We start from the raw sequence: 12,086 nt of genomic DNA, 5'->3' as shown, positions 1-12,086 counted from the left end.
TATTACATACTGTAAGGGTTCTGAAGAGCTGTATAAAGCCATGCTTTGGTGAATGCGTTGTGACGGCTTGCAACAGCTGGCAACGACATGCAGCATTTAATTCACTCCTTTCTGCAACGGTTCCGTCACAAATCTTTGGTGTGAATTGGGCTTAAGATGACATTTTAAATCTGTATAACAGAAACAGCTCACAGCACAGATAGATAGATAGATAGATAGATAGATAGATAGATAGATAGATAGATACTTTATTGATCCTCTAGGGCAAATTCAAGAACACAGCACACTAACTCAACACTGATTAAGAGCAACTTCATCATTTCATTTAGTTTTATGTCAACCTTTCATGAGTCACTTTGAATTGGACTGAAGGAAGTTTTTTGTTGGTTTTGACTCTTTCAGCTGTGCAGAGTGGAGGGAGTGTGACGTACTCCACCACTAGAGTCTGTGGTCTTAAAGGAGCATCAGTGGTCCTGCCCTGCAAATATCACTATTCTGGGATTGGTTTCTATAGGAGAGGAGAGTGGTATGAAGAGAGGAGTGGGAGAGTCAGAGAACACAACACTCCTGATTATGACTGCAGTCTGAAAATAGACAAACTGTCAAATTATCACTCTGGTGTTTACCAGTTTCGGTTTTACACAACCCTACACCGGAGCTGGATAACAAACAGATCTGGTGTTGCACTTTTAATCACAGGTAATGTACAACTGATTAAATATCATGAGGCGGTTTTGACTCATTAGTTTATTATAATGGAATAAATCTTAATGACCTCCATCCTCTCCTCTCAGACCTGCAGGTGAAGGAGGAGGCCGTTGTAGGGAATCAGAATCAGATTAATGTGACCTGCAGTACTTCCTGCAGTTTGGGCTCTCAGTATGTCTGGTACAAGAATGGAAAGACTCTACGTGGCAAAACCACAGCATTGATGGCACTAACCTCAACCAGCCCCTCTGATGTGGCCAATTACTCCTGTGCTGTGAAAGGTCATGAGGGTCACCAATCCCCTGCAGTGTGTGAGTGCAGATGAAATTCAAGTCCTTTAAATTATGAAAGATTAAATGTCTTTACATTTTTCATATCCACATCACTGTAGTTTGTGAATATAAATATATAATGACTATTTCATGTTGTTCGCAAAGGAATTTTGGATCTGAAGAACACATTTAGGAATCCACAGAAGTTTTTTTTTTGTTTTACTTGGAGACTTCTTGGTTTTCATACTACATAGGACATATCCGGCGAGTTTTCACATAGATCTCCTTTTCTCGAGGTCACAGAGTACTGCCAGTACGGAAAAAAACCGAAATCTGTATCCCACAAATATCCCAGATATCAAACATCGTCACAGCATTTTGGTTTAAAAATAGAAAATACTAGTCATCAGTCATCACCTTGAGGACCTACACTTAGATAAAGACTATTAAAACCACACAGAGGATCTTGGGATTTAAATTAATAGTTGCATTCATAGAGGGAAAGGGATCAGAGAGAGTCACTCTGGAGAATACGTCTTCAGGTGTTTAACAGAACAGAGAGAAAGTTATTCTGGGTTACCTGGAGTCAACATCACTGTTACAGGTAACTGCTTTTACTATTTCGGTACTGAAATGTGTCTACACTCAGAACTGTGTGTATAATACTGTACATCCTCCAGCTCTGCAGGTGTTCATACCTCCTGAAGCAGTGACAGAGGAAGTGATCCTCACCTTTGACACTACCGGTAAATACTCCACCTTCAAACTTCTGTGCACAATCATACACACAATTGAAATGTTATTATTTGTCATGTTTACTGAATGAAGTAACGGAACTCTAGAGAAGTTGCTGTTCCCCCTAAAGGTCAGTGTGGTTTAATAGACATAAACAAAAGAAAAAGTAACACCATTTGGCTGTTCCTATTCGGACACAGTTCATTATTGTTTCATTCAAAAATCTTCCCAGAAGACCCAGACCCAGAAGCTGTTTCTGTGATGTTGGTGGCTAGTATCACAATATTCATTCTTTCTCTGTTGCTGATACTTGGAATTGTGTGCTTGAGGTGATTATGCAGAATGTCCTTCCTTCCTTTTTTGTGCAAAAACAGATAATCACTTTAGGGAAAAAATGCATGTAACTAAATGCATTCATTTGCTGCTTTTTTTAATGAGTAAAATCTGCACACGTTTGAATTAGTTATGAGTTTGTATAAGTGAACATCTTCATATGATTTAGACAATTAAACAATATTATTCATGTGACAGGAGAACTGGTCATTTCCATGGCTGTGTCATCAGAAATCATCATGATTGTGGCTCTCATGCTGGTGTCTCTCAGGTGAATGAGTAGGCTACAATATGGTGAACTTTGAGGCACACAGTTTTGTATCGGTGAATGCATATGTATCAAGACATCGAAGTAATTTTTGTCTTTTGTACAATCTTCTTTGTAGTGTATATTTAATCTCTATAATTTAAAGGAACAAGGCAACATTTTGGGAAATTAGCTTATTCACTGTCTCCGCCAGAGTTAGATAAGATGATGCAAACCCTTCTCGTCTCTGTGCGTGAAGTAACTCAGTCTGAAGCACCCACACAGTAAAATTGTCAGAGTTGTTTTCAACTCTAATAGAGTCGATTCTGACTCTGTCATAGAGACCCATTGGTCCCACCCCACAGAGAGTAAATTTGACTCTTCTCCTAGAGCACATTTTTCAGAGTTAAATTTACTCTATAGAGAGTTGAAAAATCACCAAGATAAACTCCACAGGGAGTAAAGAAAAATCTACTCTATAAGCCAACAACTCTTTCCAGAGTCATCTTAACTCTTAATGGGGTAATCTTAGTTTATCTCTATTCAGAGTTTATTCCCAGCTACTCTTGCTAGAGTCACCATTTTGCTTGTCTTTATCAAGCTCTACAAAATCTGAAGGACATACAGACAAATTATTGAAAATATATTTATTACAAAATATTAAGTTAATGTATCAATATACAATATAAAAAGTTTCATTTTTTTTTCTTTTTGTAAATGCATGTACAACACATTTGGCATCAAATGGAACAAAGCCACTAGAACATAATATCAAGTTGTTGTTAGTGATACATTAGCTTACATACCAATTTTACTCACTCTACAGCCTGTACTGAAACATTCTAGCATCACCGACATGTTTAAGTCCACACATTCTAACAGTGAAGCTACACCAGGCGCGTAACTGAAGCATTACGTTCGCATAGCGTCTGCTGCAACAATTAGCTGCCACTATAATCAATGGCGGTAGCTACATCAGACGTGATAGCGGCGCGTACGTTCGGAAAAAATAGACCATTCATTTAAAATGAATTTTACGCGTCGCGAACGGAACGCTTCAGTTACGCGCCTGGTGTAGCTCATACCTAAGGCATGATCCAATGGATGGGGCCTAGAAGAGATTTTCAAGATGACTTAAAGTATGATTCATTTCCTCAACACTTTGCTTATCACTCAAAAAACTGAATAGTTTCCTTAACCTGTATCTCATGTACAGCAGAATGCATACCGCCAAATCATTACTTCTGTGTTCACTACAGTTATTTTCCAAAACATGAACATTATTAACGCTATACTCATGTAACATTTCCAAATGTTTTCTAAAAGCCAGAAAATGTCCCTGAAACACCCAGTCTCACCACACTTTAACCTGAGTGTTCTACCGGGACACAGCCCATGTGGTGATTCTGCTACCTGGATCCTTTTTTGCAGTTCGATGCTGGAGGAAGAAAGACCTTTACTCTGTTTAATAGTCTTCTCTTTGAACATAGTTGACCACCTCTCAAGAAGGTTCGCTGAAATCTCACCAAACAGTAACACAGTCTTGCTCAATCTGATCCATTACATCCACGAATCGAGAGAATGTTGCAAGCATATGAGGTGATTGAGGGTCATGGACCATTTTTTCTGACGATAATCAAACGTTCACCTTCAGCCGCACAACTTCTTCATCAGAAGAATGCTTCATTAGAGATACCGCCTCTCTCAGCTGTTCTTCATTCAGGACTGGCTCGGGCACATCTTCAGAAGCTGGTCCTCCATTATGTTCATTGTGTGCTGGACTTTGTGGTTCCTGAAGCTTTCCTCTGAATTGTTTTAATGCGTCAGGCCAGGTACCCTGATCCGCTGGCTGGATCATAGAAATGTTCCTATAAAACAGTGTAAAGTAGGGTGAGTTCCAGCATTAAGGGGAAATCCAGCGATTTTCCAAATAGATCTCCATTTCTTGGGTCACCGAGTATGTAAAACGAAAACAATCGGTTTTACATAGCTCGAGTTGCTAAAGCCAGCAGCTAAAGCGACTGTGCAGCTACAGCGCTACACTCTGGGGTCATGAACATTAGGGCTCAGGAACATGCCCCTAGAGTGTAGCACAGTAGCTTCCTTGCTGCATTTCGAGCTAAGTGAATCCGATTGTTTTTTTGTTTTGTTTTTTTTCCCTGTACCAACAGTTCTCGGCGCCCTTGAGAAATGGAGATCAATGTGAAATTCAGTGCACTGTAAACAATGTATTTGATCTTAAACAGATTCATTACAATTTGTATGCAGAAATACTTATGAAATGGTTTCATTTCAAGTTCAATCATTTAAAAGAGACAAATAATGCTGTTCATCTGGTGGTTGAGATGCTGGGATTTAAAGTCAAAAGTCAAGCACAGCATGACAAATCCACACACTCACATCTGTGCAAAATGATCTTTTTATATAGCTTTCGGTCATGGGCCTTTTTCAGGATTCCTGAAGAGGGTCTATGACCGAAATCTAGAATAGAAAGATCATTTTGCACAGATCTGAGTGTGTGGAATTTTTTTGAAGAAAAAAAAATACCTCAGTGTGGGTTTCAGTTTAGGTTACCTTTGTGTTAATGGGCAGCATAAAGATTTTACCAATATTTAACTAGGGAAAAAATGCCACTTACTTGCTCTACCCCATCATCTCCCTTGGGCTTATTTGGAGACAAGGCAGTGGTGTCATCTGAATCACATAATGCATCTACTACAAAGCAGAGGACAGAATAAATCAGTAATATAGTCATGTCCAGTACCTGTGACGGCTGTATGTCATGTAGTCTTTGATGGCTGAGATTTTTAAACACTAAATAGGCTCAAAGACGGACATAATCAACATCCACAAACCCCACAGAGTGGAATTCCATCAAAACAATGTGTTGCAACCGCTGTTGATATATTCACAAAACTTGTACCAAGTTTTAACTACATTCCATATTACAACTCACCATCATCTTCTGCAGGCTTCAGCTTTAATACACCACATTTTGGATCCTTCACCACATCTTCAGACACATAGTTGTCAATCTTCTGTACCAAACTCATCATACATTTTAGTCCAGCTTGGTGTTTAACGGCTTAAATATCAAATTTCATGAACACTAAAATAAAAATTAACAGAACATTACAAAAAAAACTGACAATAGACTTAAACAATGCAACAATTGAATAAATCAGTACCTTGGTTAAATAAATCCTCTAGAGTGGCATCAGTTTCCACCATTTTAATGTATCTGGTCTGCCTGGTATTTAACTTTCACCAACATCCTGAGAAAACATAAAATTAAACATTCAGACAAAATCAACACTACTTTTAAAACAGTTTCTTAAAAAAAAAAACAGGTAACAACTATCTCAGTGACACTGACTAAACTAGTAAATGTGATGCAACAATTGACTAAATCAGTACCTTGGTTAAATAAATCCTCTAGAGTGGCATCAGTTTCCACCATTTTAATGTATCTGGTCTGCCTGGTATTTAACTTTCACCAACATCCTGAGAAAACATAAAATCAAACATTCAGACAAAATCAACACTACTTTTAAAACAGTTTCTTAAAAAAAAAAACAGGTAACAACTATCTCAGTGACACCGACTAAACTAGTAAATGTGGCACGTGCACCTGTTGGCACTTTGCACTGAACACGTGTCTTCTATGCTATCAATGATGCACATTCAGCAATCAACACATGTCCTTGATAGTCAATTAATGCAGCTAGTTTTGAAATAACCAACTTGTGAAGGCCAAATTCATGCTTATGGATGCCTGTTTTACGTGAAACAAGCTTTTTGGTAGAGCATGAACTTTAAGCTAATTTGCCCTATTAATGACTGTTAATGTTAAGTAGCTAACAACAGTAACTGTTACCTCATTAAGCTAACCATAGCCTTTATTTGATATCTGATTTGCATTATGCTAAGCTGCCAATGAGAGCTACGTTGGCTGATAGGCTAGCTGCTAACCAAGTCAATGTTGACCATTAAAGACGATTATACTGGTATCATATTTGGTTGAGTAAATATTAACATGATAAAAAAAACGTATAGCATTGTACAATACAGGAGCACGAATTGACATGTACCTCATGTTACACAGAGGTAACGTTCATGTTAACTTTCAACCTTCGTTAGCAGTTAACTTAACGTTAACGTTAGCCCCTGAAGGTCAACACATTTCAGAATGATATCTTGACCATACATTTACGTTAAGTTACACTCCTCTTTCGCATCACCGCTTATTGTTTATCATTTTCGAGGCATACTACGGAACATGTGAAATAAATCTCTAGTAAGTGTATTTTAGATGAACATCTACTCACCTTTAACTGCACTTCAGAGAGATTCTTCTAACCAGGCTCCGTCGCGTCGCTGCATTCTCTCAAATGGAAGGAAGTGGGTGATAGGCTACTAACGTTCGTCTCTGACGTGAGATGCCAGAAGGCACGTTCCGCCAGTTAGTAATTTGTCTGAGCCCTTACACACTTGCATGTAACAAACATACAATCATTATAATTAGGGCCCGAGCACCGAAGGGCGCAAGGCCCTATTGTTTTTGTAAGGATTATTATTAGGGCCCGAGCACCGAAGGGCGCAAGGCCCTATTGTTTTTGTAAGGATTATTAGGGCCCGAGCACCGAAGGGCGCAAGGCCCTATTGTTTTTGTAAGGATTATTATTAGGGCCCGAGCACCGAAGGGCGCAAGGCCCTATTGTTTTTGTAAGGATTATTATTAGGGCCCGAGCACCGAAGGGCGCAAGGCCCTATTGTTTTTGTAAGGATTATTAGGGCCCGAGCACCGAAGGGCGCAAGGCCCTATTGTTTTTGTAAGGATTATTATTATTAGGGCCCGAGCACCGAAGGGCGCAAGGCCCTATTGTTTTTGTAAGGATTATTATTAGGGCCCGAGCACCGAAAGGGCGCAAGGCCCTATTGTTTTTGTAAGGATTATTATTATTATTATTTGTTCACCTTTTTGCTATTTTTGAGGTGGTTAGCATGGATGAAAAGTCTTGGAATTTGGCACACACATCTGGTATCACAATGGCTACACAGGCATAAAGGCTTGGCCCCGGGCGTGGCCCAGTGACTCAGTAGCGCCCCCTTAGGTGATTGATCGATCCAGTGGTTGGCACATACTTTCAGCTAGACACACCAAATTCGGTAGGTGTGTGTATCTCCCCAAGATGAACAACTTTCGTATGTACAATGCATTAGCCACGCCCAACAGGAAGTGAGGTATTTGGGATTTTGTGCGGACTAAAATGTGATGAATTGTGATGCCAAAAGAGGTGCTTCCCATCGGTGAAAACGCATGAAATTTGGCACACACGTCAAGAGGTAATGTAAATACACAGGGGAAAAGCCTTGGCACCGGGCGTTGCCCAGGAACTCCATAGCGCCCCCTTATGTCACTGTGACTTGTGGTTGGCATATAGTTTTAGATACACACACCAAATATGGTGGGTGTGTGTAACTCCCAAAAACAATCAACTTTTGTATTAACATGCCATTAGCCACGCCCACAGGAAGTGAGGTAATTGGGATTTTGTGCGTTGTGGACATGATCAATTTTAACGTACTTCTCCTAGACGGTTGATCCGATTCATGTCAAAGTTGGTATACATGACGCCGAGATGTTTCTGATTCTAAATTGTGAAGCTTTTTTTGATATGTTGTAATTTGACGAAATGGCGAAATTATTAATTTTAATTCCCTTCAACATAAACAATAAATGTGTCATAATTCACCATGCATGGCTTGAAATGTTTAAAATTTCACAGGTCATTGAAGACCATGTTAATGATAATATTCACATGCCCATAATGCATGTTTGCCATAGCGCCACCAACTGGCAACAGAAAGAATGACAATTATAGTGATGTCACATGATCAATTTGAACATACTCCTCCTAGACGGTTTGTCAGATTCATTTGAAATTTAGCAAACATTATGCCAAGATGTCGCTGATGTTAAATTGTGAATGGGTTTTTGAATGTTGTAATATATTTGATATGATTTTAATATCTCACCACATAAACAGGAAATGTGTCATAAATCACAGTGCATTGAGTGAATGGTCTGAAACTTCTCAGGTTAATAGATATCATGATTATGATGATATCCAGACACCCAATGGGCCTGCCTGGCATAGCGCCACCACCTGGCCAAGCAGGAAATGTGCCAGAAATGGACAATGCCTTAAGTGATTGATCTGAAACTTTATAAAATATTGGATTTCATTATTGTGATGATATTCACATGCGTAATTCACCGGCCTAGCATAGCGCCACCTTCTGGCCAAGCAGGAAATGTGACAGAAATGCTCTATGCTTTGAATAAATGGTCTGAAACTTCTCAGGTTAATAGATATTATGATTATGATGATATCCAGACACCCAATGGGCCTGCCTGGAATAGCGCCACCACCTGGTCAAGCAGGAAATGTGCCAGAAATCGACAATGCCTTACGTGATTGATCTGAAAGTTTACAAACATTTTGGATATCATTATTGTGATGATATCCACATGTGTAATTTTCATGCCTAACATAGCGCCACCATCTGGCCAACCAAAAAGTGTGTCAGAAATGTTCTTTGCTTAAAATGAATGGTCTGAAATTTCTCAGGTTAATGTATATTATGATTATAATGACACCCAATGGACCTGCCTGGCATTACGCCCCCACCTGGCCAAGCGAGTAAATGTGGCAGAAAATAAAATACAAAAACAAATAGCACACAAATCAAATATGTACATTTCACAAACGCACCACGTCAATGCTTTGTTGGATTCTGACATGTCACGGGTTGCGGCCCGCAGGTGCTCGGGCCCGCCATTGCCGCTTGCGGCTATATTTAGGGCCCGAGCACCGAAGGGCGCAAGGCCCTATTGTTTTTGTAAGGATTATTATTATTATTATTATTATTATTATATTAACTTTGTCTCAGAGCGTTTTCCTTTTTTGAGGTGGTTAACATGGTCGAAAACGCTTGAAATTTGGCACACATATCAGGTGTCACGCAAAGCAGTTAGGTACAAGAGCTTGGCCCTGGGCGTGGCCCAGGGACTCAGTAGCGCCCCCTTAGGTGATTGAGGCAGTGGTTGGCACATACTTTCAGCTAGACGCATCAAATTCGGTAGGTATGTGTATCTCCCCAAGATGAACAACTTTCGTATGTACAATGCATTAGCCACGCCCAACAGGAAGTGAGGTATTTGGGATTTTGTGCGGACTAAAATGTGATGAATTGTGATGCCAGAAGACGTTCTTCCCATCGGTGAAAACGCATGAAATTTGGCACACACGTCAAGAGGTACCATGAATACACAGGGGAAAAGCCTTGGCACTGGGCTTGGCCCAGGAACTCCATAGCGCCCCCTTATGTCACTGTGACTTGTGGTTGGAATATAGTTTTAGATACACACACCAAATTTGGTGGGTGTGTGTAACTCCCAAAAACAATCAACTTTTGTATTAACATGCCATTAGCCACGCCCACAGGAAGTGAGGTAATTGGGATTTTGTGCATTGTGGACATGATCAATTTTAACGTACTCCTCCTAGACGATTGATCCGATTCATGTGTATACATGGGTATACATGACGCCGAGATGTTCCTGATTATAAATTGTGAAGCCTTTTTTTGATATGTTGTAATTTGACGAAATGGCGAAATTATTAATTTTAATACCCTTCCACATAAGCAATAAATGTGTCATAATTCACCATGCATGGCTTGAAATGTTTTACATTTCACAGGTCATTGAAGACCATGTTAATGATAATATTTACATGCCCATAATTCATGTTTGGCATAGCGCCACCAACTGGCAAAAGAAAGAATGACAATTACACTGATGTCACATGATCAATTTTAACATACTGCTCCTAGACGGTTTGTCAGATTCATGTGAAATTTGGCAAACATTATGCCAAGATGTCGCTGATGTTAAATTGTGAATGGATTTTTGAATGTTGTAATATATTTGATATGATTTTAATATCTCACCACATAAACACGAAATGTGTCATAAATCACAGTGCATTGAATGAATGGTCTGAAACTTCTCAGGTTAATAGATATCATGATTATGATGATATCCAGACACCCAATGGGCCTGCCTGGCATAGCGCCACCACCTGGCCAAGCAGGAAATGTGCCAGAAATGGACAATGCCTTAAGTGATTGATCTGAAACTTTATAAAATATTGGATATCATTATTGTGATGATATTCACATGCGTAATTCACAGGCCTAGCATAGCGCCACCATCTGGCCAAGCAGGAAATGTGCCAGAAATGCTCTATGCTTTGAATAAATGGTCTGAAACTTTTCAGGTTAATAGATATTATGATTATGATGATATCCAGACACCCAATGGGCCTGCCTGGCATAGCGCCACCACCTGGTCAAGCAGTAAATGTGCCAGAAATGGACAATGCCTTAAGTGATTGATCTGAAAGTTTACAAACATTTTGGATATCATTATTGTGATGATATTCACATGTGTAATTTCAATGCCTAACATAGCGCCACCATCTGGCCAACCAAAAAGTGTATCAGAAATGTTCTTTGCTTAAAATGAATGGTCTGAAATTTCTCAGGTTAATATATATTATGATTATGATGACACCCAATGGGCCTGCCTTGCATTACGCCCCCACCTGGCCAAGCGAGTAAATGTGGCAGAAAATAAAATACAAAAACAAATAGCACACGCATTAAATATGTACATTTCACAAACGCACCACGTCGGTGCTTTGTTGGATTCCGACATGTCACGGGTTGCGGCCCGCAGGTGCTCGGGCCCGCCATTGCCGCTTGCGGCTATATTTATTATTATTATTAGGGCCCGAGCACCGAAGGGCGCAAGGCCCTATTGTTTTTGTAAGGATTATTATTATTATTATTATTATTATTATTATTATTTATTATTGTTATTCTACTTTTTTGCTTTCCTGTTTTTGAGGGAGTTAACATTGTCGAAAATTCTTGAAATTTGGCACACACGTCAGGTGTCACGCAACGCAGTTAGGTACAAGAGCTTGACCCCGGGCGTGGCCCAGGGACTCGCTAGCGCCCCCTTAGGTGACTGATCCCGTGGTTGGCAAATATTTTGAGGTGGTTAACGTAATCGAAAAGTCTTGAAATTTGGCACACACATCAGGTGTCACACAAAGCAGCTAGGTAAAAAAGCTTGGCCCCGCGCATGGCCCAGAGACTCGCTAGCGCCCCCTTAGATGACTGATCCCGTGGTGGGCATATACTTTCAGCTACACACACCAAATTTGGTAGGTGTTTGTATCTCCCCAAGATGAACAACTTTCGAATGTACAATGCATTAGCCACGCCCAACAGGAAGTGAGGTATTTGGGATTTTGTGCAGACTAATATGTGATGAAATATGTGATGAATCATGATGCCAAAGGAGGTGCTTCCCATGGGTGAAAACGCATGAAATTTGGCACACACATCAAGTGATACAGTGAATAGACAGGGATAACAGCTTGGCACCGGGCGTTGCCCAGGAACTCCATAGCGCCCCCTTATGTCACTGTGACTTGTGGTTGGCATATAGTTTTAGATACACACACCAAATTTGGTGGGTGTATGTAACTCCCAAAAACAAACAACTTTTGTATTAACATGCCATTAGCCACGCCCACAGGAAGTGAGGTAATTGAGATTTTGTGCATTGTGGACATGATCAATTTTAACGTACTCCTCCTAGACGGTTGATCCGATTCATGTCAAAGTTGGTATACATGACGCCGAGATGG

General features: G+C 40.0%; 2 long non-coding RNA genes across 2 annotated transcripts; both read right to left on the bottom strand.

The window, feature by feature from the left end:
- Nucleotides 1-3,525: 3,525 nt before the first annotated feature.
- On the bottom strand, nucleotides 3,526-5,364 carry LOC143131221 (uncharacterized). The gene is made up of 3 exons (XR_012988068.1): nucleotides 5,252-5,364; nucleotides 4,934-5,010; nucleotides 3,526-4,163 (listed from the first exon to the last, which is right to left on the bottom strand). It is a non-coding gene; the product is annotated as an uncharacterized LOC143131221 (long non-coding RNA).
- Nucleotides 5,365-5,377: 13 nt separating this feature from the next.
- On the bottom strand, nucleotides 5,378-6,599 carry LOC143131218 (uncharacterized). The gene is made up of 3 exons (XR_012988067.1): nucleotides 5,713-6,599; nucleotides 5,484-5,570; nucleotides 5,378-5,404 (listed from the first exon to the last, which is right to left on the bottom strand). It is a non-coding gene; the product is annotated as an uncharacterized LOC143131218 (long non-coding RNA).
- Between the last annotated feature and the right edge of the window lie 5,487 nt (nucleotides 6,600-12,086).

Source organism: Alosa pseudoharengus, unplaced genomic scaffold, assembly GCF_046254945.1.
Source record: "Alosa pseudoharengus isolate Yale_2024_CS ecotype anadromous, Long Island Sound unplaced genomic scaffold, YU_APseudo_1.1 YU_APseudo_1.1_scf_1, whole genome shotgun sequence".
NCBI lineage: Eukaryota > Metazoa > Chordata > Actinopteri > Clupeiformes > Clupeidae > Alosa > Alosa pseudoharengus.
The sequence above is the reverse complement of the archived record's forward strand: the minus strand, read 5'-3'. Positions and strand labels throughout refer to the sequence as shown.